This window comes from Oreochromis niloticus, linkage group LG13, assembly GCF_001858045.2.
Source record: "Oreochromis niloticus isolate F11D_XX linkage group LG13, O_niloticus_UMD_NMBU, whole genome shotgun sequence".
Lineage (NCBI taxonomy): Eukaryota > Metazoa > Chordata > Actinopteri > Cichliformes > Cichlidae > Oreochromis > Oreochromis niloticus.
This window is the reverse complement of record NC_031978.2, coordinates 6,212,521-6,218,520: the sequence shown is the minus strand read 5'-3', so window position 1 is coordinate 6,218,520 and position 6,000 is coordinate 6,212,521.

Sequence of the window (6,000 nt, the reverse complement as noted above, 5' to 3'; positions counted from 1 at the left end):
GTCCTATAACTCAACATTATCTCAGGATATAACATAAGAACTCAAAACAAGCTGAAAACACTGGGTCACAGACCCAGCCCCTGACAGAAGCCTACTTATCAACAGGTGCATAATACAAACTTAACTGTTTCTTGAGCTCCCTGGAATTTTTTTATATGCCCCACCTCCCCAAAGCAACCCTTTAATGTGTTATTCTGGAAATGGCATGCTTTGAGAAGTCAAATAAAATGCATTGCCCTTGTAGCTACAGTACAACATCAAGCTTATGAACACTCTGGAATGGGAATACCAACTAATCAAGTTTCGAAATGGGGTCTTTACATGTCATGTAACTGTGCAATTTTCTGTGCTAAAGTCTTAATTTAAAAAAATAGAATAAAAATGAATTAAAAGAAACCTTTTATATCAATTTAATTATCACAGGTAAAAATTCACATTTAAAAAGCAAAAATTCTGACCTGCATAAACTCAAAATTACAAAAAAAATAGTCTAATTAGTCTTTAGTTTGTTGATGAGTTGGTTTCCTTCAAATCCTTTTTTCCACTCAGTGTCGATGGTCAATGTACATTTAAAGTTCCACAACAAGTTGAGGAAACGTGTGTCTTAAACCTCCAACTAAGTAACAACCTAAAGACTAATGGCTGTCTATAAATGTCACCGTGGATGTGTCTATATTCATAGAGGCAGTTATCAGCTTTTAGATGTGCTTCTGCCTCCCCGAAGCACTCTCTGCTTTTCTCTCTCTCTCTGCCGTAAGTGGTCCTGATGTGTCTATACTGATACCCACCTGTTTGGAGCCATTTCAGTCGCCTCTCTCTGATGAAATATGGATGCATGCCTCGCACTGTCACTTCTCCTCCTCTGAAAATGTCCCTCATGCCTATTTATTGATGTTCCCAAGAGTTATCAGTCAGTGGCTGTCCCTTTCCACCACTGTTTTTCAGATTTTTTTTTAACTATGTGTATTTCTATGTGATGAAATATAAATGCATGTCCTTTCTCTTTTTGTGCCCTTCTTTTTAGTACTTACCAGTTGTAGCTAAGTGTCTCCCTGATGAAATATGAATGTGTGGCCCCTGTCTTTTCTCTCCACCACTTACGCATTGTCTCATCTGTGGACCACTGGGGAATTAAGAAAGACGCCTGTCCACTCTTATAGCTGTGAAAGCAAACTGCTGGGCATTACATGTGGTGTTTGCCTTTGTGACGTTACCCACAAGTGTGCATCACCAAGTCATTAAATTAGCTGAACTGAAACTAAATTCATGAATCTCTGTATTGTCAAGCTATATTACCCAACTGACTGTCGCTGAATACTCCTGATATTTGCTGGAAAAAAATACCTTATTTAAACATCTTCCCTTCAAGTGCATCCTCCTGTGTACCTCCAGATCCCTTCCAGAGGGTTTGCGACTTTTAGATTGCTGAGTGAACATCCTACTGTGCCACTCATGCCTCTGCAATGTCCACTGGCTATTTTCCAGTGTGGTCAGGCTGCAAGTTGGCATCTTTTCATTTTGTTGATGTGGACAAACTGACAGGGAGCCAAATCTGGTGAGTGGAAGGTGGGGAGCAAAAGCTGTTTTGGTGTGGCCAGAAAACACTGGTTTCAATGTGCTGTTTGTCACCACACAATGGCAATGACGGCTATCATCATTTCAGATAAATGTTCTGTGTCAGACCGCTCAGCATGTTACAATAAAACTCCTTTATGACAAAACTCCCTTGGGTACAGATTCACAGTAAACAACCCCATGCATATTAAAAACAAAAGTGAAAAAAGAAAGAAAACAGTGAGCATTAAACCAGTCCCACTGCTGACCTGATGCATCACCCCTGGGCTGGGTTGCAATGACAATCCACAAAAACAGCCCCTGTCTGTTCGAAAGAGAGTTTTGTGTCTACCAGTGGCTTGTGGTGACTTTTACAGAAAGGCAAGCAGAGGTGACACCCTGACGGAAAACCCCTGATGTCTACACCAATCTGGCATCAACAGTGAGATCACAGAGTGCACAATCCGAGTGGATGTTTAGGGACTTCTGAGAAGCAAGAAAACATAGCAATTATTAATATTATAAAAACTTCCCCTAAATATGAACGGTAAAGGAAATTTGATAGTTTTGGAGTTTAGACGGTTGCACTGTGCTTCAAGGTATCATGTCGTATTGCACTCAAGTAGACATTTCCAAGACTAAGACTGAGCTCCTCACAGTTTGTTTTTTTTTGTTTACTTTTAGTTTGTTGTTTCTTTTGTGTTTTCAAACCCACCACTCTTTTAGTAACATTTTTACAAACTCCACTTTTACTATGACTAACTGCAACATAAACAAAATGATAGCTGAAGTAACATTTTTGCATATATTGCGCAATGCAGTTGTGCAATATATGCAAAGAGCAGTAAACCCAACAGATGAAGCACAACCAAATGATAAGCGATTACATGACTCTTCGTAAGGAACACATCTGCCGGAGCTCACAGTACAAAGACATTTCGTTATTTTTAGCTGAATCATTTTTCCCTGCTCTAGTGCTGGACCAGATCTTAGGATTTCCCCCACCTGTTCAGTCCCCCTGTAACTTCATACCCATTTGGTTATATATTTTAAAGAAAGTGGGTTGATACTATATGGAGGGTTTTAAAAAAATCCTTTTAAAAAAGGACACAAAAAGGACAGTAAAATGCCCACTTTTGTTTCATATGCCAATCTGGAGTGTCAGCAGTTTTCTCTGAGTGGAACTTCTTCCTTAGTCGACCCTTTCATCCCTGTTTTGTCATTTGTTACTTCGCTCTAAAAGAATGAGAGAGTTGGCGGTAACTGCAATGTATTATTAAATGGCCATATGTGTTTCTGCAATAATGGAACAAAGTAGAAAAGTGTTGCCTTTTTCACGGTGCTATATCTAGATCTCTGTCACATATATACACATCAACAGTGCCTGTAGGTACAAGGCTGAATCATAAACACATACACATTAATACACGCCTGATAAAAATGTCAAAGGTTCCAGCAAGATATGTGCATGCTTTTTTTCTGATGAGATGTGGGAAAATGAGGAGGTTGAGTGAGGAAAAAGGGGAAAAGATCAAGAAAGTATCAAATAAATTGACAGAAAACCTGCTAAGTTGTGTTATTTGGAAAGGGCTTTCCATCAATCAGCTCCTCCGCATGCATCCAAAGAAAAATGAAGAAAATAACAGCAGACTGAATTAAAGAGCGCAGGTGGAACGGAGACTTACAGAGGGTTTGAAAATTTCTATAGCAATGAAGCAATTAAACACCTAGAAACATGACTCGATAGCTTGTTAATACTGGCAAAGAGTAAAATTTAATGTGTAATGCTAAAAGCATCAATTGTAATCCAGATAGCAAATTTAATTTCTTTTAGTTGGTTGTTTCTGAGCATAGCAGAGAAGCAAGGATAAATGAAAGAAATGAACAAAAAACAAACAAACAAAAAAACTACAGAACACAATTTTTTTGACATTAGGATTTTTTAATCTATGTATTTACATTTATCTTACAAAAAGAAATGCAGATTGTTATATGTGTAATGAAACATTTCCTCAAAATAGGTAAACTTTTCAATTTCCTTTTCAAGGGTTGTAAATCCACCAGATGGCATAAATTCCAGCATAAAATAAGAGGATCTACTGTGCCCTTGCCATCTAAGGAATTAATAATATCTATATTAACCAAGTTTGATCATGTTTGTGTCCCAAAATACAGGATTTCCTGTAACACAGTATGGAACTACGTTTCATGTGAAAGTGGGATGAGTTAGGTGAGATGCAGGGAAACTAATAAGTGCACGAAGGATATGTCAAATACACCAAATCACACACAGTTCTGTTCTGTTTTGTATTCTCCCGTCCTGGATTGCCATATTTAAATTTGGACCATTATTTTTCATATTTCCACAATGTTTAAAAGTGAACCTCATCTTTTAAGTGTGGAGCTAATGCAAGAAAGGCCTTGAGGTAAATACTGGAAATTTTGCCAGATATTAGGCTACACTGCTGTCATGATCATAACTACCGTTTTCAGTTTTCAGCAGTTGTTTATCTTCTGTGTTATCTGTATATCCAGTCCGTTTCTAATCTGGCGTATACATGCAATAACCAAGAATCTTAAAGCCAATTATGTCACAGCATGAGATGTCAGAATTCCAGTTTTAGAAGTCTTTGGATGGGACATAGAGAAAGTAGTTTGATCTAAGTAGCACATCACTTGTACTAATGTCATGTCTTTGTCCTCTGTGATTCTCCACTTTTATTTACATGTGAGAAGTTTTTGTGTAGGCTGAGATTTTCTTTCTCTAATTAAAATTTTAGGTAAACTTGCCCGTTACATTTTTATGTTTTGAGGACTTATCAAATCTTCATTGTGCCTGGTTTAAAATCCATAGTGGTTCAGATTTTTTGCTCCTAGATTTATCAAGAGATATTTTTTTCCTCTTCCACTGAGCATTACTGCTTGATGGGTTAAGCAGCAAAACAATTTCCATGATCAATTCATATTATTAAAAGTTTTGAAGCAGCTGTCTTAATTACAGAACAGCTATTAATGTAGATCGCTAATGGGTGAAAAGTTGGAGCAAATTTCCAGTGGTTGAGCGTCATTTGTATTCCACCCATCCGAATGACAGTAAAGGTCTTTATATGCTTTGCAAGTGTGTGCTCCAGTATTCATATTTAATCAAAGTCTTCTGAACAGATCATTTCCACCACATTTTATCATTCATTGTCTTTAATCAATGCCATTTCTCCCACTATCAATACTCAGTGAGGCTGTTTGCATGAGCCCTCATTCACCCAAAACAGCACAATTAAAATTAGACCAAATTCTAATTAAAATGATGCTGCTTAATGGGAGCCTGTCAGTTCTGTCAGTGCAGCTAAATTAACCAAAATGAAGCGTTTATCACTTAAATGAATTACAATTGCATTACTTTAGGTGAATTAAGGGCTTGCTTTGTGTAAGGGTAGCATAACACTGCTGTTCTTGCTCATCCCATGTCTTTCAGAGACATTGATTAGCGCAAAATCAATGGGACAGTTTGTGCTCCTGCTGATGTACTCAGTCAGTTAGATTTAATCTAATTGCTGCCCGTGACTCATTTGTTAGTGACTTAAAGTCATTTCTTAACACTTTTTTCCTGTCATCATATCCCTACTGCAGGGGTCGGCAACCCGCGGCTCCGGAGCCGCATGCGGCTCTTTTGTCCTTATACTGCGGCTCCAGGTGGTTTGGGAAAATAAAGTATTTAGCTGAAGTGTATTTTATTTGTGTTTAGTTCTTTTTTTAACTTGTAGTTCTAAAGTGGAAGATTATTGTGATTTTGAAATATAAAAATAAAATTATATTTTATTATTTCATCGCTCACAATAAGCGTCGCACTCGCAGAAGCCGCTATACCCGCCGAAAGACTTTCGACCCCAGGTAGGCCAATTATGGATCTTCGGATCCACATTATGTCAGCAGCTGTTCTCCACCGTGAACTATGTTAAAAACAAACACCGCTCACGCCTCACAGATGACAGCTTACAGTCCTGAGTAAAGATGAATGCCCCGATTTGCAGACGTTGTGCGCAGAGGTTCGGGACCAGAAATCTTATTGTAAACATATCACGGCAGACCCGACGATGTTTGCATGAACACGCTTTTCAGCATCTCTTTATTGGCCACTTTTCACACACGGTTGCTGTAGGCATAAAGCCGACTGTAGCTTTTCAGCTCACAGCCCGACAACACAACAGCAGAGAGAGCACAGGCTTTAAGGCGGCGAGGCGTGATTGCAGGTGCCGCTCAGGTGCATCCGACTCCCATGCAGCGGCACTGCAGACCACGCCCCGCCACACACATTAACAAGGTAAAATAGATATTTAGGTAGAATTTTCCAAATATCAATTTTTTTAGCGGCATAGTGCTTTTTTTCCAATTACTTTTTAATTGAAAAAAAAAAAAACTGTTGTGAGGGTGGCGGCTCACAACAGTTTT